Source organism: Mustela nigripes, chromosome 14 (genome assembly GCF_022355385.1).
Source record: "Mustela nigripes isolate SB6536 chromosome 14, MUSNIG.SB6536, whole genome shotgun sequence".
In the NCBI taxonomy this organism is placed as follows: domain Eukaryota; kingdom Metazoa; phylum Chordata; class Mammalia; order Carnivora; family Mustelidae; genus Mustela; species Mustela nigripes.
This window is the reverse complement of record NC_081570.1, coordinates 6,540,065-6,562,595: the sequence shown is the minus strand read 5'-3', so window position 1 is coordinate 6,562,595 and position 22,531 is coordinate 6,540,065. Positions and strand designations below refer to the sequence as shown.

At 52.9% G+C, this 22,531-nt stretch overlaps 1 protein-coding gene across 5 annotated transcripts in view; it reads right to left on the bottom strand.

Moving 5' to 3' along the window:
* PIK3CD (phosphatidylinositol-4,5-bisphosphate 3-kinase catalytic subunit delta) overlaps positions 1-22,531 on the bottom strand; it is a 51,223-nt gene that overhangs the window by 19,026 nt on the left and 9,666 nt on the right. For 4 of the 5 annotated variants that reach the window (XM_059375101.1, XM_059375103.1, XM_059375104.1 and 1 more), the window contains exon 2: positions 9,418-9,536. The gene's annotated coding sequence lies outside the window, so the exon portion shown is untranslated. Of the gene's footprint in view, positions 1-9,417; positions 9,537-11,281; positions 11,398-22,531 lie in introns of those variants that run through there. The other variant, XM_059375102.1, reaches the window with a different exon arrangement.

Genomic DNA, 22,531 nt, shown 5'->3' with positions numbered 1-22,531 from the left:
GACCGGGGAGCAGAGAACCAGAGCGGGCAGCCGCGTCTGGGGCCGTCGGAAGGCAGGCCACGCCCACTAGAGCCAGCGGGTGGGGCAGGGAGGGAGGCCAGGGAGGAGCTGGGGTGTAGAGATCAGCCCGACCACGTCCTGGGGCGTCTTTGCAGGGGAGACGCCTGGGTGTCACTCAGAGAGTGATGGGCGGCCTTAGCAAAGGAGCACGGGACCCGATTTGCATCCAGAATGCTGCGGCTCAGCGTGGAAGGACCGGAGAGAAGCCAGCCAGGCCGTGGGGCGTGGGGAGCTCAGGCCTCCAGGGATGAGAAAGGCCGGGAATCAGGTATATTCAGGAGCTTGGCGGATGGGATGGGGGATGGGATGGGGGCTCGCGGGAAACAAGTAAGGATGACAGCCGGGGTGGGCTTGGGAGACTGGGGGGGGGGCGTGGAAATACACTGACATGGGGGAAGTGTGAGGGAGAAACAGAACTGGGGGCAACAAGATGGCAAGAGGTCCATTTCAGACACAATGATCCGAGCCGCCTGCAAACACCCTCGTGAAGACAGCAAAGGAGCAGCCCCGAGCGTGGAGCCTAGGGGAGAGGTCTTTGCCGCTCCCAGTGCATTACTGGGGGGTCAGCAGGCTCCCCCCAGAGCCGCGTGAGATAGCCTGGAGAGAGAGGCTAAGCGAGGGCCAGACCCACCTCAAGGCACTAGAGACAGCCACCAAAGATGAACCATGAGCCACCCTTCCTTGCTGAGTCAACCACCACCGCCCTGTCTGCCCACATCGAATCATCAGCACGATTACCAAACGACCATGACCTGAGCTGAAATCCAGAGTCAGACACTTCACCGAGAGGGCCACCCAGGTGCCCCTAGGGCCCTCATCTATTTCTAAGAGAGGAGGGCGAGCAACGGGTGTGCCATCCCAGAGCCACAGTGCTTCCAGCAGCCCGGGAATGAGGTGGCAGCCCATCCCCTAGTCTCCCCGGCACTGGCACACCCGCTGGCTGGTGGCTTGTGCCTAATTCAGGACCCACGAGGCCTCCCTCTCGCTTCTCTGGCAGTTCCACTGTGTTAGGGCTGTGAGTCTGTCTCCTGGGTCTGCTGGGGTTCCACGTCGTTCTCGTGGCCATCGCAGGTGTGGCTGATACTCCGAGTAGGAGCCACTGCCCAGTGTTTTTCAATGTGAAGATGGGCTTTCTGGTGCTGGAGTCCCATGCCCTGGGGAACAGCTTTCCAACGGAATGCATGAGTCACTCCCAGCCGGCTGGGTGCAGGGGACAAGCAGCGGGGAGAAGGGAAGCTGTATCCTGCTTATCCGAGCCGTGAACATCCTCGTCCTCCCTGAGGGTTCCCTGAATGAGACAGGCCTGTACCCTCACCTGTTACTCCAGAGCAAGCGTGAACCCGTCTACAGAGAGAGATGCTTTACTCTTAGAACTTCAGGACAAAACATCTGTCAAAAACCCAGGTTTCAGAGCTGAAAGTCACCACCCCGAAAGCTTAAGAGGCATCTCAGAAACATCTCGAAGCGGCTACGCACGTTATCTAGTATCTACCATCAACCTGGGCTGGAAGGGTAGGAGAGCAGCAGTCACTGGGATAAGGGACAGGGAGCCATCGGGGCTGGCCTTCTGTACCAGGCTGCGTGAAGCCAGGTCTCCTGACCTGGGCTGATTTTCAGGTACTTCTCAGCCTCCAGAAAGTCCTCCTAGTAAGTGTTCTGTTTCCAGACTCTCTTCCTCGGAGAATGAAGTGGATGCTTTTCCTGTTGCCTAATGTATGTGCAAAGTGGGGGCACACAGGCACTTCAGAGCTGAATTACCAAGGTGCTTTATCCAGAGGCCCCACTTTACAACCATCCCCAATCCTATGGAGTTTTTAGTCTAACAGGAGAAAAGCAAAAAAAAAAAAGAAAGAAAGAAAAGATGACTTCAGGTAAGAAAAGAGTTGAAAAGGGACTTGCGGGGGGCCTCCGTTGGATGGTAGTTCAGGGGAGGGCGCTCAAGAGAGATCATTTTGGAGTCGAGGCCCAAAGGATGAGCAAGATCAGGCAAAGATCCATGAAATAGGGTTCAGGCAGCTGGAGCTAGAAGTGCAAAGGCCCTGAGGCAGGAGACTAGGCAGCTGGAGTCAATGACCCAGAGGCCGGATGACAGGGAGAGGCGGTGAGCCCCGACCTTGCAGGGCCTCACAGGCACAGTGTGGAGCCAGATTTTGTTATCACGACAATGGGAGGCCACTGGAGGGTTTTAAGCAGGGGATTGATAAGCCCTGACTTTATGCTGGACAAAAATTGCTTTGGCTGCCGTGAGGAAAATGGAAGTGAGTGAGGCAAGAATGAGGTGGCAAAGCCACGAGCCCAGGGTCGCGGGCAAGAGCAGCAGGGCAAGATTAATGCGGGAAAACTCGGGCCCCACTTGCCATAAAACGCCCAGGAAGGGGTGTCTGCTCCTCACGGCTGCTCCTCACGGCTGGGAATCAGGCTTTCCAGCGCCGCAGCCTTAGAACTTCCCGCCCGCAACAACTTTCTGACAAAGAACTGCAGGTAGAGACCAGATGGAAAATGGACCGGCCCCGGGTTCCCCCAACAGGTGTAGTTTTAGGACAGGCGAGCTGTTCTCCCGAAACACAGAACCTTCCACGAGACCCGCTTCAGGGTGGGTCCCCTACAGACCCGGGAGTAGCAGCATCCTCTGCCCCCTCTGGCCACCCCAGTTTGTGGGGTTCTAGAAAGTGTCTGTGGCACAGCAAAGGAAGAGCAGCCCCGCAAGAGGGAGAACTTGGCTACGCGCGCAGGGCCTGGTGGTGGTCAGGTGAAGGAGGAAATGGTCTCCAAAGGGGGATCGGAGGGAAATGTCCAGAAGCCAGAGGCCAGCCAAGTTGGACACCCCCAAAACCATGCCCAGGACTAGGAAGATGGGGCTGGTCTGGAGGGCGGTCTGACACCCCAGGCTCCCGCCACAGGAGGGAAAGGGATGGGACGGATGGAGGCTGAGGACGGATGAACTAGCGGAGGCTCCGAGGTCCGCTGGGCGGGTAAGCTGGGCGGGAGCTGCCCGAGTCCTGGTCTATCCGCCGCTGCCTCCCTCTTGCTTTGTTTCTTCTTCTTTGCACTCTCCCATTTTTTAAAAAACATTTTCTTTATTGGGGCGCCTGGTGGCTTAGTCGGTGAAGTGTGTGCCTTCGGCTCGGGTCGTGATCTCAGGGTCCTGGGATGGAGCCCCGCGTCGGGCTCCCTGCTCGGGTTGCAGTGGGGGGAGGGGAGCCTGCTGCTTCCTCTCCCTCTGCCCTTCCCCCCACTTGTGCTCCCTCCCTCTCTCTGTCAAATAAATAAATAAAACCTTTTTTTTAAAAAAAGATTTTATTTTATTTATTTGAGAGAGAAAGAAGGCATGAGTGCAGGGGGTAGAGGCAGAGGGAGAGGGAGAAGCAGGCTCCCCACTGAGCAGGGAGCCTGACTCGGGACTTGATCCCAGGACCCTGGGATCGTGACCTGAGGCAAAAGCAGACGCTTCACCGACTCAACCACCCAGGCGCCCCCTCTCTCCCATTTTAAATGGGTCTCCCTTGAACTTCTATTATTTAATAGAATGGTAACTTTTATTTTGAATATTTAAATATGAAAAAAAAATCCTCAGTGCAGGAGAACCAAATACACAGACATCGAAGAATGAGAAGCAAAGATCTCTGGAAATTCTCTTCTATAAAAAGAGAGAGAAGGAGAGGAAGGGAAAGAGAGAGAGAGACTCCTGACTTCTTCTGATGTCATTAGAAAAATGAGCCAACTATCTACCATGAAAATTCGATCCCAACTATCTCCTAGGATGTTCAGTTCATGGCCCACCCAGAGAGGCCCAGGGAAGAATCTGACACTACCCATCAAAATCAAGAGACAGATCCACGCTCTTAGGTCCGGTAATTTGGGGAAATTGGGGAATTGTCCTAAGGAAGCAATACAAAGGGGGTGGCGGGGAAGCTACATGTACGAAGATACTCGCTTGTGGTTTTCATGAAAGTGGAAAATCAAAAATCACAGGGAAATTATGATAATTAACAGGAGTGAAGACAGTCATCACAATGGCACCTGCGTACCAGAGCCCTGCAGATACAGCCCCCGAGAGAGGGAACCAGGAGGTGCCCCCCGTTCGCCATGGCAACATCTGTTTGTGGACAAAACATATCAGGAAGCATAGAAAAAATGGAAACAGCTGTTAACGGGTGGATATGGAGCCTATGACGAGGATTTCAAAGTTTTGTTATCTAGGAACGTTAGGCAAGCACGTGGTTTTAAAAATTAATGAAAGCTAAACCGTTTGCAGCAAAAAAAAAAAAGAGCAGCCCCCCTGCCCTGCACGTCCAAAACGCCCGCCCCCAACTACAGATGTTTTTTTGGGTATTTGTCTCCAATTTTCTAAATAACTGATTCACACGGGTACTTCTCGATTTCTGACTTTTAACTTCTGACCTTAGAAGATGAGACTGTGCCTTCTGCACACACACATATATCCTCCCCTCCATCTTCCGAACATAGCTACGTGATCATTTTTTTGTTAATCAAACTTGTGGGTGCCTGGGTGGCTCAGTTGGTTAAGTCTCTGTCTTCGGCTCAGGTCATGATCCCAGGGTCGTGGGATCAAGCCCCGCATCAGGCTCCCTGCTCAGCGGGGAGCCTGCCTCTCCCTCTCCCTCCCTCAATAAATAAAATCTTAAAAAAAAAAAAAAAACTTAAGTGCTTATTTTATTATGACTACATAAACAGTGTTTAATGCTAAACCACATAGTATATTCTGGTTTTATTTCCTTCTTATTCAACTTTTTGTTATTTCTATAGTTGATAGTTGCCTCACTTATAATTTGCTTCATTTTCTATGTACAAATATAATTCCTTTGTTTTCTATATGCAAATATGTAATTCTTCCCCCAACTCTGTAACGGAACTATGAAACTCTTCCTAGTACGGTAAACAGGTCCAATAATCCACCAGCTTCATTTTTTTTTTCTTGAAGATATCCCTCCTGGTGCCCTCAGCCGTACTGCTCCAAACTCGCCCGGCTGATCTCCACATGGGCTGAGCAGTTGCACCACTGGGACTTTGCTTCTCCGTGATGGTGGGAATCCTGCCCATTCTCTCCACCCGTCAAGGTTCTGGGTTGCAAGTAAAGAAGCCAGCTCTCACTGATTAAGCAGAAAAGTTGCTGACAGATCATTTGGCTTATTTGCTGCACTGTGAGGAGTTTCACAGCTCTGTTGGAGAGTTTGAGGAAGAATTGGTGATTAGTACATTGCGAACATAGCAAATAAAGAGACAAGGAGGTGCTTATCAACTCCAGGAAAAACAGAAAGTTGAACCAAAAAAGAAACAGGTACACTGGACTCCACAATGCAGGTCTGATGGTGGACTGCCCCTACTGCCACTGACACTAAATGCCAATTGGTACCTCGGTCATGTCCGTGCCAACAAGTTGACCTTGGAGCCCCCATCATGGCTGCCAGGGCCATAACCACGGTACAGCACATGCTTCATCCCTCTCCTCTGCCAAAACACAGCATGGTGTACTCATCCATGGAGTCTAGGTCACGGGCCCCGGCTACAGGGAAAGCTTGGAAGTCAGTACTTTTCAGTTCCCGTGGTTGAGTAGGTGTTTGGTTTTTTCCTCTGCATTTGCAAAACTCAAAGTAAGGTAAGAGCTGAAATACTGAAAGCTATTTGGGAACGGAGGCAAATAAGAACAAAAGACAATCACATACTGTATCACTTGTTCCGCTTTCTTAGTTTACTCTCATTTTCGTAGGGCACAGTCTCCACGAGTTTCCTTGAATAGCGATACAAAGGCGTGTGTACATGCGTGCGTGTGCACACATAGAGCTTTGGAAAATTCACACCATTCACACCTACAGAGGTGTCTTTATGCTATCATTTTGCCTGAATGACAATTACAGAATTCTCGCCCGGGGAATTAATTTCCCTTGGAAATTTGAAAGAGTTGCTCCATTGTCTTGTGGCTTCTGGTGCTGTGAAGTCGAGTGCCATTTTTTATCTGATCTTCTAGATGTGGCCCCTTTTCTCTTTGTTGGCTTTTGGCAAGTTCTATCCCTGGAGTTTTGAAAGTTCATGATGACGTCCTGTAGCACACACTTTACTTTTGTGTAGTATTACTATTACTATTACTATTACTTCTATTACTCATTGTTGAGTTCTACTCAGATACTCTTCATACAGAAGTTCCTTCAGTTCTAGAATTTTTTTCCTATAGCTTGATAACTTCCTTTTCTTCATTTTTCTCTCTGTCTTGAGTTCCTCTGAGGTGGAGAGCAGGAGTCCTGAACTGATCCTCCAGTTTTCTTCTATTTTCTTACTTATTCTCCATCTCTTCAGTCTTTTCGTTTTATTTCGTAGAAATTCACTTTTCAATCTCTAGCTTTATTCTTTTTTATTTTATTTTTTAGATTTTATTTACTTATTTGAGAGATAGAGAGACAGAGAGTGAGAGAGAGCATGAGAGGGGAGAAGGTCAGAGGAAGAAGCAGACTCCCCATGGAGCTGGGAGCCGGATGTGGGACTCGATCCTGGGACTTGAGTATCATGACCTGAGCTGAAGGCAGTCGTTCAACCAACTGAGCCACCCAGGTGCCCTCTAGCTCTATTCTATTGAAATTTTTGCTTCTACTATTAGTTGCTGGGGTTTTTTGTTTTGTTTTGTTTTGTTTTAAGATTTTGTTTTTAGGGGCACCTGGGTGGCCCAGTCAGTTAAGTGGCTGCCTTCCGCTCGGGTAATGATCCCAGGGTCCTGGCATAGGGCCCGCATCAGGTTCCCTGCTCGGCAGAGAGGCTCATTCTCCCTCTCCCTGCAGCTCTGCTTGTGCTCTCTCTCCATCTCTGTCAAATAAACAAAATATTTTTTAAAAAAATTATTTTTAAGCAATCTCTATATCCAACATGGGGCTCAAACTCACAACTCTGAGATCAAGAGTCACATGCTCTGGACTGAGCCAGCCACGCACCTCTACCATCACAGTTTTTATATCCCAGAGCCTACTACTGTTTCATGAGTATTCCTGTTTCTCAACCATGTTTATGACTTCTGGCCCATTTTTTGTTCATTTGGGTCTCTGTCTTTCATGCTAGGAACATCCTTCTATGTGGGATGATCCACAGGTGTCCATTCAAACTTAAGAGAGGCACTCAGAGCTGTCTGTGCACAGCTGAAGGCTAGTTGCTTTGCAGGCATCACTGTGAAATAACAAAGCAGCAAAAAAGCTTTCCAAGAGGGTCCCTTCAGTGTTAGTCTTTGAGGGTCATTTTTTCTTGTGAGCTCCATTTCCTCAGAGAGAAGTTCTTCAAGGCCCCAACCAGAGAGGGGTACAGATTAGGCTGCCATGTTCTGGGAGCCAAGCAGGGAAAGGTCTCACTGTTTAGTATACCAACTTTGACTGAATCTTTCTGTTCTCAGTACAGTGCCTCTTATATTCAGCTGATCCCATGCCTACTACCACCCCAGTTTAGGCCTGAGCTGCTCTGGTTCAACGAGGCCTCTGGGAAAACAGGCATCTTCTGCTGGGATGGAGGAGGGAGCCACCTGACTATGTGGGCTGAGAGAGGAGTCTGTTGCTCCGACACACACCTTCCATTTTCCTGCTTCCAGCCCACCCCACAGTCGGTCATCAGGAGCACTGTAGCTCCCACTCTTGGGCCTTTGGTGGGTCCTTGAACACACCTGCCTTCCTCTACCATGACACAGGACATTCAAGACTTTAAGTTTTACATCTCTTTTACCGACCTGCTTTCTGTTTCTCTAAGTATTTGCTCACGCCTCCTCCTCCTCCATCATTTCCTTTTCTGTTTTCTTAAGGATTTTGTCCTTTTTTTAATCCCTTACTCTCATTTTAGTGGGCTTTTGAAACAGAGCCAGGCGAAACACAAGCATTCAATTAGTCATATTTTCATGGAAGTTCATAGTAACATTTAACAATACATAAAAAGCAAGTTTCCAAAGATAGGCATATAGAAGGCTTTCTGGGGGACTTGGGGGAGGATACCCCTTCAAGGAAACAGTGGTTCCCTCAGGGGTGGTTAGGGGATGGTGGGTTATGCCAAGTTGGGGGGCAAACTTTCAACAGTAAGTGGGCATTTCTTAATAAATACAAAAGTATGAGGGTTAAAAATTATTAAAAGACATCTGCTGAAACAAGAATCAAGATACTGTTGGGGCCTCTGGGTGGCTCAGTCAGTTAAGTATATGACTCTTGGTTTTGACTCGGGTCATGATCTCTGGGTCATGCGATCGAGCCCTGCATCAGGCTCCAAGCTCTGCGCGGAGTCTGCTTGGGATTCTCCCTCTCCCTCTGTCCCTTCCCCTGTGCCTGCATTCTCTCTCTCCCTCTCTCAAACGAACAAATACATCTTTTAAAAAGAGAGAGAGAATCAAGATACTGCAAATAGGTAAACAGATGTACAGAAGAAACTCCAATCCCCCATCAGAGGTCTACACAATCCATGTTTTTTTACTATGTTCCAGAGTTCTGGGGTTCCACAGAAGCAACCCCAAGATCTTCAGAGGGTGGTGGAAATGGGACAGGATGCTGAGTGGACATCCTAAGCCAGTCTCTGCCTGGACCACAGGGTACTCCGTTTTTTTCGACTCTATAGGTCAAAATTCTGTTTTAATATCTTGAGCTTTTTAAAGAGAGCCACACTAACAAAGAAGTTCAGAAAGTACTGATGAAGATCTAGAGAAAATGAAGTTGGGGTGGGGGCAGGGGCGAGGGAAGCTTCCAAGAATGCCCCCAGGCTGTAAGCCTGGGCTCCTTTCCATCAGAAATGACAGGAGCTGCTCAAGTATGCGGACAGCAAAGCTAATGCTTGGCCAGTATCTGTCTCTGGCCTCAGTTTCTTCATTTGCACCAAGAACGGACTGCATCCATCTCCCAGCGAACATCCAGGGTGTTCTAACAAGCACTGCCTTACTGATACAGTGACTGCCAACTCTCTGGAGAGACAGAATGTCCCTGCCTAAGAAGTCTTTGAGAAGCAATGCCAAATTGTAAGAATTCACTCCATTCCCTTTGGATGGAAGTTTTCATTTTTCTCTCCCCAAAAAGGCCAGCCTAACTCTACCATGACTGAAGCAAGTCAAATAGCTTGGTAATGAGGCCCCAGGGTTCCTGGGAGCAGAGCCTCCCCCCATCCCTTCACAGACAGCAGTATCCCTCCCCTGGGGAGCCAGCCCAGGTCTAGTTCATTTCCCTTTGTTTTGGCTCATAGCACGCATCTGGGTCATTCCCTTCCTCTGTGTGATCTAGTCCTAGATCAGAGTCAGAGAGCTTCTCCTTTGGCTGGCTGGTCAGGGAGGATGGAGTCTGTTCAAATTCTTAAGCTGTCTTTTCTTCTTTCCCACACACCTGTCTCCTTCACCCAACCTACCTCTCTGGAATGGTCCAAGAAAGACCAGCAGCAAAGGCCCCTCTGGCTGGCAGATCAAACAGGCTTTGGAATCAGTGAGCAGCATTCCGTCCCTGCCTCACTCTGAGCTCCTGATCTGTCTGGGGGGGGAAAAAAAGAATGAATGAATGAATGAATGAAATTTTTAAAGGAGAAAGTCTCCCCCAAACTTCTATGCATTCCTTCACAGGACTTTAGCTCAAAAATAACTGTTTCATTTAGGCTCTCATTTTGCAAACCAGTCACATTCTGCTTGATGGGCCCTTCTCACCACCCGGGTCACCGCCACCCCAGCTCCTTTGGTGGTACGGAAGCAAAGCGGAGCATTTCGTGACACAGGAATATATAGGTATACACCTCAGATCATTCTTAGTTATTCGTTGGTTTTGTTTGGTTTTTTGAAGGCGAAGTGTATGGTCTGTGTCAAGCCTGGGTTCAAGTTCCATTCAAGGGATAGGAAAAGCAGATTCCTGGACTTGAGTTCCCCATTTAAGTACTAAATTGCATCATACAGGCAGATTCATCCCTGCTTGCAGGAGAGGGAAGAGGGCGGGTGTGTGGAGAGAAGGGCCTCCCACTACTGCATCCCTGGAGTTTCTTTCCCCCCACTGCCCGCTACTCCTGTAAATAATCTGACCCCAGAGACAGGAAGACACCTGAGCTCCAGAAGCCCAGCAGGCTGGATGCTACGAGTAAGACCCGCCCCTTTCTCCAAACCACAGGCCCCCGGGCACGGCTACCTCCACAGCGGGAGCCCACTGGGCAAGGCTGGGGAGGGCTCTTGAGGAGCAGAGAAGCCTAAATTATTTGCTTCGCCATAAGTAAAAAGCCCACTGCTGGGAAGCCGTTGGAAAAGGTGTCCCTTCCAAGAATACAGTTCCCAGGGACCGGGCTGAAATTCTCGCTGCTGAGAGCCGAATCCCAGGCAGGATACCCGATGGACCCTGCTGCCGGAGCCCAGGAACGGGGGCTTGGATGGTCTCTTCACCCAGCATTCAGGGGAGGAGAGCAAGGGAAATGAGGGGTCGCGGAAGAAGAACTTCCACTGCTGACCAATGGAGTTATTAACAAGAGGACAAACCCAGCCGTTCGGTTACGGGGAAATGAGACACGATTATAGAGAAAACACTTTCAAAACGAGCAAAGACAAAGCAGAAAACATGATGGAGCCGAGAGAAGGAAGAGTTAGGGAAAGCAAGAAGGAATTAGTCCTCAGGAATTCAGGTCAGGAAACAGGGAGCTGGGGCAGAATTCACAAGAGGGCGGCCGAGGAGAAGGCTCTTCCCGGAGGAAGGTGCGTCTTCGGCTCTGGCCCTCCTGCCGCCCAGGACCTCGGGATCTGGGTCGGCCGCCCTCTAGCCCTCTGGGTTCAAGGGCAAAGCTTGGGAGGCAGCGCCAGGAACCGACACGGCGCAGGATGCTCCGTCCCGAATCGGGGACAGGGGGAGGGGAGGATGCGCGCGGCAACTGCTGGGTCCCTGACAAGTAAACAGCCTGCCCTGAACAGGCGCGTCCACGTCCGGAGCCCGGCTGAGGGCCCTGCTCATCCCATCAAGGGCGGCAGCGGGACACCCCGGATCCCCGCCCCCCGGAGGCACAAAAGGGATGCACGGGGATCGGGAGAGCATGAACCAGCCCACACCCGGGAGTCACAACGCGAGCGCGGCCCCCTGCCTCGGCCTCCCCGGCAGCGTCCGGTCCGCCCCGGGACGCGCGCGCCTCCCCCAGCCCCCACGCCCCTGGACCCCGACAGCCCCAGGCGGACAAAGCCGGGCGCTGGGCGGGGCGGGTCTGCGCAGGGGGTGCACTGGGACCCCGCAGACGCCCGCACAGGTGGGCTCCGTACCGGGTGTCGGTGCCGGGGGCGGGGCCCGATCTCCCGGGAGACGGTTGCCCAGGGGACGCGGCGGGCGGGTCCCGGAGCTCCGCGAGCCTCCCGGCGGCGGCGCCGAGCCCGCGGGGGCCTGAGGGCAGGCCCGCGGCGCGGAGCCGGCGAGCGGGACAGCAGCGGAGGGGCGCGGCCCGGGGCGGGGCCCGGACAGCGGGCCGGCGCGGGCGGGGTCAGGGGCGGGGCGCCGGTCGTGGGGGCGGGGACAGGGGCGGGGCCAGGGCCCGCCGCGCCGCGGGCACCGTCGGCAAATTCTCGCGGCCCCAGCCAGGCGGAGTGTCTGAGAACCCGCGACCGCGGGGAGCGCGGCAGATGCCGCTGCAACTCCTCCCCGACCCCCGCTGCTCCCGTCCGCCCGTCCGGTGGGGCGTGCGCCTGCAGCCGCGAGCGCCCCGGCCACCGCGGGACCCCGGGCGGCGTGCGCACGCTGGCCCTGGCCCCCCTCCGGCTGGTAACCGGAGAACTGAAAGTGCCATTTGCAAAGGGAGCGGGGGCTGGTGGTGCCCAAACCGCTCTCCCCGCCCGGGTCCCCAGGGAGTCACCAGAACCGACGGGGCACCGGACCTCCGTCACTGATCTGGAGCCCAGGTCACCCGCGTCACTGGCCATCCCGGGGTCTGGGCTCCCATCCGGTGTGCGAGCTGTTCCCCAGCCGCTGGGCCTGCCTTTCCATCGGGGTTCCCCTTACAGGTCGGATTCAGCAGGTAAAAGGTCTGCCGGGGGCCTTCGCTCCTATATCTATCCATGACAATGAACCCCGTTCGCGCTGGCGGGGCGTTGGTACAGTAAGCCCCCGCCCTGCGCCTCGCGCAGCGCTCCAGGGAATCCGCGCATCCCCCGGCGAGGTGGGTGCTGTCCCCCCCCCCCCCCCCCCCCGGGCTGTAAATGACAAACCCGAAGCTCCAAGGGCAAGCGGTTGACCCGCAGGTCGCACGCAGGTCGCACGCAGCGTCAGGGCCAGCTTCGGAACCACCTTGGTTTGATACGGGACTGCGGTGCTTCTTGCCCTGCGGTGTCCCGTGTCCCTCAGAATGTTCTTTAGGCTCCACAGCTCTAGACTTCAAACTCTGCCACGGTGGAGCACAAGAGGAGAAAGAGTACGAGTGCAGAATCACCCCTGGCGTCCCAGCAGGTGCGGCGGACCCGGGGTGGACGGAAATGGTCTGACGACCACTCTGGTAGTCGCTCTCCGCCTGCACCAAGTGTTCCAGGCCAGGCGCCCAGGGCGGGGCCATCCGTTCGAGCACCCCCCCCAGCCTCCCTCTGTACCCCGCCTCCCGCCCCCACCCCATCGCCCTGTGCCCCCAGGGGAGAAAAGGAGAAAAACAGCCCTAAGCCCCAGGAATTGTGAAGAAGCCTGAGATGAGAGGACTGGGCCCTGGGGGGGTCCCAAAACCCTCGGTGACCTTTGTGTCCCCCACCAGCACCCATCAATCCTGTCAGGACGGGTCCAGCATCCCTGACATCTCAGGGCAGGAGGAGGAAACCCCCCTCCGCATCCCAACCCGATGTCACATACACTCAGAAAGACAAACACTCCCATACTCGTTCACACACACACACTCCACACTCAGGCATGCGCCAAGTCACTCCCTCACACGCGCCCAGACACACATGGATGCACGTTCACGAGGACACACACACACCCCATACACAATTACGTAAACTGACACACGATGACACTGACACAGAGACCACACACACACACACACACACACACACCCATGGCACACATTCACACACCGAACCTCCCCCAGCCACCCACACGACCCAGTGTGGCTGTGCACTTGGCAGATGACATCTGGAAAAGGCGGAGCCTGGGCCCTGGTGGCAACCACCCAGAGTGCCACCCGTCCACGCCAGGGCCACACTCGGGGCTGCTGCTACTTTGCCTTTCACTCCTCCCCACCCCCAGCTGGGAAGGGGAGCCAGGCAACATCGAAGGAGGTCCAGGTGGTAAAGGGCCAGCCTCCTGCTGAGCTGCCCTTGACTCACCGGCAGGGAGCCTAGGGGTGCTGCGGCCAGGGTGGAGTATGAGGATGAGACAGAAGCCATCAGAAGTCACAGCCAGATCTTACTTAGACAGTCTGGCTGAGCCGGGAGTTCTCTCTGACAGCCATCCTGACTGGGGGTCGGTAGCATCCCCCAAAACCCCCAGCCAGGAAAGGATAATGACCCCATGCCACCAAGCGGGGGAAGAGATTCAACGTGGGCAGACAGTCTTCCAGGTTCCACTCCCCCATCCTCACTGTGTGCCCTTCTCTGTCGGGACCCAGTCCTGCAGACGTCCCTTTCTTTCCGGCATGGAAAGCAGAGTACAAAGGCAAGGTCCTCATCAGCTGTGGAACCCAAAGACATGATTTCAAGCTGGGAGCGTCAGGTACTGGTTCCTCTGGAACCCAGAGGAAAAGCCAGCATTCTTTGAAATGGCAGAAGCCACCAAAGTCATCCTGCCCGTATGAGAACAACAGACTGAAATTGCACTAACAAATCCAGAAAGACACATCACACAGTAATTTGGGAGAATGAGGTGAATTAAGACAGGTGAGTGGGGGGGGTGGCTGGGTGGCTCAGTGGGTTAAAGCCTCTCTTGGGCTCAGGTCATGAGCTCAGGGTCCTGGGATCGAGCTCCACATCAGGCTCTCTGCTCAGTGGGGAGCCTGCTTCCCCCCTCTCTCTGCCTGCCTCTCTGCCTACTTATGATCTCTGTCAAATAAATAAATAAATAAAATCTTTAAAAAAAAAAAAAGGTGAGTGGAACATCTGGAACAGGTGTATACAGTAATTGCTCCAAATGCGCTTGCTCTCACAGATGGGAAACACGCACAGAGACGGACTGGTATGCTCAACGGGGCAGAAACACCCAAGTGTCCCGATTCCTGCCTCATTCAGGGCTCAGGTATGTTAAATCCTTTCTGAGATACAGATGAGGGTCTAAATTAAAAGAGTTTGGTGCCTAAATAGGTCTCCCCACTCTTCAGAAATCAGCGTAAACAGAGAAATTAGATTCCCGCCTTCCTACTTGCTACAGCCAGAAAGACTGGACCCTCTTTGTGAAGTTTCCAGGCACAAAGCAGGAAACCAGATGAACCTCTGCCCCTACTCATGAAACCCCTTGCTAAGATCAACAAGTTCCAGAAGAGAAAAGCTTCTCGGCTCCATGAGTCACTCCTCCTCTCTCCCGACACCTCCAGGTAAGCTCACAGCGAGGAAATGTCAGCTGCTCCCCGCTGCCCACCAATATCCCAACCACCAACCTTCCTAGAATTCCGGTGGCCTCTTCCTGTTCACGTGGGGCGCCCCACATTGTAGGGGCTTAGACCAGGTCATCCCGAAACAGGCCACTTTGGCATACTGATCGTTTTGAATTAAAGGTATTGGATAAATAGCCTCGCAGGAAGGACACTCTGAACTTCCTCTGTCCCCAGTAGGACAGGAGGAGATAAATCGCCTCTGTGAAAGGTACGCCTCCCCCTACAGGGCGGGGGGTGGGGTGGGAGGGTGAGCAGGACAGAAGGCATCCTTATCGCCAGATGGGGAATTTAGGGCCAAGAAGGCCACGAAAACAAACCTTCTTACTTCACCAGTTTACTACCCCAAGCCCGAACCCCTGTTTTGTCAATCCTTCATACATTTATTGTTTCTTTGTCTAAAAAGTATAAAGCTTCCTGCTTTGGGTGACATCTTTGAATCTCCTCTTTTTGTGGGGCTCCCGTCTTTTAGTAATTTAATTTGTTTTTATCCTGTTAACCGGTCTTTTATCTTTGGGTGGATGGGGGGAGGAGGGTTCTCAGCCAGGAATCTAGAATTATTCCTCCTGCCCTACAGGATTTTTAGGGGCGAGCAGATGAGATGTGGAGCAGAGTGGAGAACACGAATGCCACAGTCAGTATAAGAGGCAACTAACAAGAAAAAAAAACAGCTAAATGTTTTTAATTCTTTTAGGAAAAACAGGAGGACTCTGGAAAATAATCCTCCTCAAAGGGGAGAGATAGTTTCCCTGGTTCTTCATATAATCCCCTCATGGCTTTGTCCCCTTGATCTTTTCCTCTCCAGGCGCTCAGACGAGGGCGTCTACTTACAGGAACGTCTGGCCCCTGCTTTTCTACCATCTTCACATATTTCCATTAATCTTTGAGACTCTCACCCCCCATTAATTCAAAAAGTGGCTCATCTGTAGTTAAAAAGCAAAGTTAATTAGAATCTGGAGCTTCTTTCTTTTTTTCCTTTGGCCAATTCCCCAAGCTTAGACCAAAAGTCTGCCTTACTTGAGGCTTTCTGAGTTTGTGACCTGGGTGGGGAGGGGAGCAGCAGAGGGAAAAAATGCTGGTGTCCACAGTGCTCGATCTTTCCAGTGTATACCAAAAGCACTCAATGCTTGCAGGGACTCTCTGGCCAAAGGTAGGAGCATGAGCCCTGGCATTAGATCTGGGTTTGGAAGAGTTTTCTAACCACTCCAGAGCTGTTTCCTCATCTGTAAACGCAGGTGACTGCACACAGTGCCCAGCTCAGCCAGCGAGGGCAAATATCGACGGGACAGCCTCTGGTGGGGGGGGGGGGGGCTCCTAGCCGGACCTCGAAGCCAAGCGTCCCACGACACGATGCGTTCTGCCACCGTTTCCTGGACTCTGAGGTCTCTCCAGTTCCAGAACGGGATCTTCGTGGGAGGATGCCACGTTTTAGACTTCTTTGTATTTTTTTTTTTTTAAGATTTTATTTATTTATTTGACAGACAGAGATCACAAGTAGGCAGAGAAGCAGGCAGAGAGAGAAGGAGGAAGCAGGCTCCCCGCTGAGCAGAGAGCCCGATGTGGGCCTGAGATCATGACGGGAGCCGAAGGCATCGGCTTAACCCACTGAGCCACCCAGGCGCCCAACTTCTTTGTATTTTTTATAGAAGGAAAGCTATTCCTTGTTTGTGGAGAAGATCAACTGTGACTCTGTCCTGGGAGAAATTAGGGGAAGGGGATAAATGGGCCCAATAGGGCGTTCACTGTGTGAGTCACACATCGAGGCTCCTGGAAGATACCCCGGGGACTCAGGAAATGATCTGGCTGCTCCGGGCTGCTCCAGGCTGCTCTGGGCTGCTCCAGGCTGCTCCATGCGAGGTTTCTAAAGCTTTTAAATGTGTTTGAGCCTAAAACTGCTTCTCACAACAGAGATTCCCACTACCTCGGGGTACGAGGCTCAGTTTTTTTAATGCATGATATCTGCCCCTCTTAACAAGACCTGATCCTGCCCCTCGAGACAGTCTCATGGGCCATCTGGGAAAGAAGGTGTCTCCAGTGACTTCTGAGATGGCGTGACCCCAGGCCACGGTGGGAAGTATCAGACCCACTGGGACGGGTCCTGGGGACGGTTCTAGTCCACATCACCATCACCAACACCAACGAAAGGCAATCCCAAAGCTGGCTCATCCATGTGATAGAAAATGCACACAGAATTCACAAATTCCTGGAAAATCATCTGTAAAATTATTCTGTGTGAAGCGGATGATCAGGAGGCCCCAAGTGCAGTGTGTGTCGTAATGCCAGGCTCCGCTCCCTGGTTACACACACAGAGCGGGAAAGGTGCAGGAGGACTGAGACTAGCGCGGAACTAGGGAACTCACAGCCGTCCAGGGTCATTCAGAGGTGGCCTGGCGGGCCCTTCACGAGCAGGTGCTGGGCGCTAGTTATGACGAGGGCCATTTTCCATATGAAACCACATCCGGTCACTTCCTCCCCTGGGTATTCACACCTCTTTGCAGGAGAGCAGAACTGCAAAGGGCAGAGGGCAGAGTGATGGCGCATCACCTTCAAGATTAGGTTGACAGGGGACACCTGGGTGGCTCAGTTGGTTAAGCGGCTGCCTTCGGCTCAGGTCATGATCCCAGTGTCCTGGGATCGAGTCCCACATCAGGCTCCTTGCTCGGCAGAGAGCCTGCTTCTCCCTCTGCCTCTGCCTGCCACTCTGCCTGTGCTCACTCTTTCTCTCTCTCTCTCTGACAAATAAATAAATAAAATATTAAAAAAAAAAAAAAAGATTTGGTTCACAGGGGGCGCCTGGGTGGCTCAGTGGGTTATAAGCCTCTGCCTTCGGCTCAGGTCATGATCTCAGGGTCCTGGGATCACCCCCGCATCAGGCTCTCTGCTCAGTGGGGAGCCTACTTCCTCCTCTCTCTCACTGCCTGCCTCTCTGCCTACTCGCGGTCCCTCTCTCTCTCTTTTTCTCTGTCAAATAAATAAATAAGAATCTTAAAAAAAAAAAATTAGGTTCACAGAAACTGAGGGCTTTGGCCTCTCTCAACTCTCACTATGAGTTAAGCCGGCCACCATGCTGGAAGGACACTCAAGCTGCCTTGGGAAGAAGCCCTGACAGCAGGACATCCCTGAGACCTGCCAACAACCAGCTCCAGACACCTGCAGTCCCAGCCCCTGCCAGATTCTGGACCCGTAGCAACAGCCCGATGGTAATCAGTGTTTGTTGTTTAAGCTGCCCAGTGTTGGCACCATTTGTTACCCAGCAGGAGATGACGAATACACCATCCACGGCTGCTGTGTTCCTTGCCGTGTGGCCCAGCACCTGCTCTGGTACAGCAGATGCCCCATCAGGACTTGGAACGAGCAAACGATCGGTACAAACAAGCCCTCTACTGTAACTGTATGAGTCAGACGGGTTTCTGAAGAAGAGGCCACAGGCTGAGTGAGAGAAACTGGCCACAAAAGACCACATCCTGTGTGATTTCATTTACTCAAAATGTCCAGAATAGACAAATCCATAGAGCCAGAAAGTAGCTTCCTGGTTGCCGAGGGCTGGGAAGACTGAGGAGAAGCGGGGAGTGACTGCGAACGGGCATGGGGTTTCTCTGGGGAGTGAGGAGGCTGTTCTAAAACCGATTCTGGTGATGGTTGCGCAACTCTGTCAACAGAGGAAAGCCACGGAACTGTGTGCATGAAGCGACATATAAAGCCTGTTTTATTAAAAAAGGTGGAGGAGCTCAGGCTCCTGTCCCAAGTACGGGGCGGCACCTAGGGAGGCCGGCCACCAGCGAGGCTGCGGAAAGAAGTAGAGAGCTCTCCCTCTGCCCGGGGCGGAGGCCATGGTGCGAAGCACAGCGAACCTCGGGTGCCGTGGTGTGGGATGCTCGGCGCCAGCACCCCGAAACTTGGCAAAAGGAAGTTTGCGGGCTGACCTTCCAGGGAGACCCCGCCTGGAGCCTAACATGCTGAGCCTGGACATGGCCCTGACTTCGCATCCTCCGCAGAGGACGCCCCCCAACCCCTGAAGTGCACCCACCTCTCCCGGGCCCTTCCACCTGCCAAGCCTAGGGAGGACCACAAAACCACAGGCGGCAACTGTCCCAAAGGTCAGCTGGCCCCGTAAGTGAGCTGACCTTACAGCAGAGAGTCACTAAATGATTCGGGTCACTCGGTCCTTGCTGAATGTCCTCCCAAAGGAGCAGCGAATTTAAGACAACAGAAAGGATTTAAACAGCGTAGAGTAAACTTGTACATGGCACATAAAAGGTGGTCAAGGCTGAAAGCAGAAGCAGCTTCAAAGCAAACTTTTTTTTTCTTAGAGAGCAGTAAGGGCGGGTAGGAAAAGGGAGCGAGAGAATCTGAAGCAGGTTCCATGCCCTGCGTGGAGTTGTATGTGGGGCTCGATCTCAGGACCCAGAGATTATGACCTGAGCTGAAATCCAGAGTCGGATGCTTTAACTGACTGAGCCATCCAGGTGCCCCTCAAAGCAGACCTGTGACATTGCTTTTGGAGACAGCATCCCATAATGCAGAGAAGCCAGTGGTTGGACTCAAACAGTCCTTCAGTGCACCCTAATGAGGCTGGGATGAACTTGGGGGGACACCCAGGGACCCCCTGACATTATTCTGTAGAAGACATTCTCTGTGGGAGAGGTCCCGTGTCTTTAGCAGATTTTCAAAAGGATTTAAGACCTGAAAAAGATGAAGAACCACTGGGTGGTGGGAGTTTTCTAGGATAGGCAGATGATGGGTTTCTTTCCCTTTGGCAAATCTGTATTTTACAGACTTTTCTTAAGTAGCTTGCACTGACCCTATACAATTAAAAATACACAGCATTTATAAAACATAACACATATATTAAAAAAATCCACGGGCAAGATCCCAGCCTGTAATTCCCAGAAGATCTACACTGCCCCAAAATCAAGACCCCCAATTAATCAGTATCTTTTAAAACTGCAAATTCCACTTCCCTTTCCTGTCCCGACCCCCTAAGCTAATCACACTCACACACACACACACACACACACACACTCTCTCTCTCTCTCTCACACACACACACACACACACACACACACACACGGTGGCGGCAGAGATGGGTCCCCTTCTCGAGGGTCTCAGCTAAGTGGCAGTTTACCCCCTTCTCCTGGGGTCTGACTCTGCAGCTGGCCGTCCACCCAGGCACTCAACACTCCGGTTCCCCATCCGGCCATGGGCTTTCATGTCCTTCTCCCCTCCTTGCGAGACCCCGATCTGCAGACTCCTCATTTTGGGGATGACACAGAGGGCTCCGAACACCCCCATCATCCATCACTGGGTCGGTCTCTCCTTGGCAAGTGCCCTGTGTCACCTCCTTCCCCTCCCACAGCAGGTGTCCAGACCCCTTCTGCCCCGGGGGCTTCTGGGATACATTCAGACTCCGTCCAGCCTAGCGCGGTTTATCTGGGCAGAGCCCATCACCAGGCTCCTGCCATCAGTCAGCAAAGCATAGGTGCCTTCTGTCTCTTTTCTCATTGATTTGTCACGCCAAGACCCGAAGGCAGGCTCCGTTTTGTAAAGGAGGAAAGCGAGGCTCAAGGAGGTTAGGGCTGCACAACTCCTGAATGAGAGGCAGATTCGGATCCAGGCTGACCCCGGAGGCTGCTGTCACTGCTGGGCCACACGCCTCTCCTGGGTCAGTGCAGAGGAACTGGACTGGGGCCACTGGCTGCAGAGACACCTGAGCCTGCTGCTCTGTTTGTCCAGCAGCTTGAGGACTCTTGGACCGACTTCCTGCAGAAGGTTCAAGAGCTGGGCAAGGAGGGGGTTGAGATTTCAGATGCCAGGCCCTGCTTCCTCGGGACAGAGGCGGAGAATGGGCACCACCCTGGGCAGAGGGGGCGGGGCGGGGTTCAGAAGCCACACCCTCCTGACCTCCCTCACTATAGCGGACCAGAGCACAGGAGGAGGCCAGCTCTCCCAGAGACACAGGACCAGAAAGAACAGGGAAAGCGGCTTGGAGCCCAAGAAAAGTCCTCGGGGTGGAGGGGACGGGTGAGAATGCGCAGGGAAGTCCCCCTGCATAGCCACGGACTCCCCGGAGGCCCCGCCCCTCCTCCTGCCTGGCGTCCAGATGCCCCCGCCCCAACCAAGTGCTGGGTCCCAAACGCAGCCACCTTTGGAGACGTCGGGCCCAGCGGGGAGAAACGGGTCCAGCCACTTCCTAGCTGGGCAAGACCAAAGTAAGTTGCTAAGTGTTTCTGTGCCTCAGTTTCCTCTTCTGTTGCTAAGTGTTTCTGTGCCTCAGTTTCCCCTTCTATAAAGCAGTGATCACAACAGTACTTACAAGAATAAATCGGCATTTTCAAAGTGCCCACAACACCGCCTAGCACAGAGCTGGTGCTAAGAAGGTGTTTCTTGCCATTATCGTTATCGGACAAAGAAAGAGGCCAGTTAACAAAAGGTGGCGATTCTGAGCTGGGTGTTGGGGAAACTCCGAAGTGTGAATGCTCACTGATGGGCTCCACAGAAAAAGAAACTGGGGGGGCGCCTGGGTGGCTCAGTGGGTTCAAGCCTCTGCCCTCGGCTCAGGTCATGGTCTCAGGGTCCTGGGATCAAGCCCCGCATCCGGCTCTCTGCTCAGTGGGGAGCCTGCTTCCTCCTCTCTCCCTGCCTGCCTCTCTGGCTACTTGTGGTCTCTGTCTGTCAAATAAATAAATAAAATCTTTTAAAAAAAAAAGAAAAAGAAACTGGCTCTGGCTGCTTCCCCTCTGGAGCTGGTGGTGCCCTGGTCCCTGCTCTGCAATTCTTCCCACCCCTCCGTCTCACCCGACCTCTCCCCAGCAGACTTAGGGGGGAATGTGCTCCCCACTCCTCCCCCTGCCGAGGGCCTGAGCCTGCGGACCACTGGGGCCAGCAGGCTCCTCCTGGGGGCCCCGGTCCCTGCACACTAACAAGGATTGTCTGGGCTCGGTTGGGCCCACGGAAGCTCACGACCCTTGTTCACCTTAGTAATTACATGACACGGAAGAGGAAAAGCAGATGAGATATGGGTGTGTAAAGAAAGAGCCGTTTCCATGACAACGAAGCAGAATGCTTTAGAAACCCAATGAAGAGAAGTCACAAAAACAAACTTTCCACTGCAGCGGAATGGCCAAGGCATGAAAGACTGTGGGGAAGGAGCAGAGTTCACAGGGACTGTCCCCTGCAGGGGGCCTTCTGCAGCAGCGACAGCCAGCTCAGGCTGAAGCCCTTGGCCTTAGATCTATGCATCAGTGAACCAACGGACATGTATGCATTTTTGGCCAAAATGTCTGGATTTAAGGGATAACATTTTATTTTATTTCTTTTTTAGGTACATTCTATGCCCAAGGTGGGGCTTGAACTCATAACCCCGAGATCAAGACCTGAGCCAAGACTGAGTCAGAGGTTTAACCGATGGAGCCTCCCAGGCGCCCCTCAATTTGAAGGGAAGCGTTTTAATATTCTCTGCACCAATCAGAGTTTCGACGACTCAACCAGTGAATCGCATAGGGAAACGGGGCTCCTATGAAACCGTGCGTGTCTGGTCACGACAGCAGCCCTCACGCTGCTTTGCCCCGATCCATGCTTTCTTTCTTTCTTTTTTTTTTTTTAATGGATTTTTTTTTGGGGGGGTAGGATTTTATTTACTTATTATTTATTTATTTATTTGACAGACAGAGATCACAGGCAGGCAGAGAGAGAGAGAAGGAAGCAGGCTCCCCGCTGAGCAGAGAGCCTGATGAGGGCTCGATCCCAGGACCCTGGGATCATGACCTGAGCCGAAGGCAGAGGCTTTAACCCACTGAGCCACCCAGGCACCCCCCGATCCATGCTTTCAAACTATGGTGGGAGACGCTGTCCTGGGAGTAGTGGAAGCCACAGAAAAAAACACATTTTCCCAGAGCATCCATGTGACTCAATGTTTAGGGGGAGCGCGACCTCCTAGTAAAATAAACACGGGCTTATC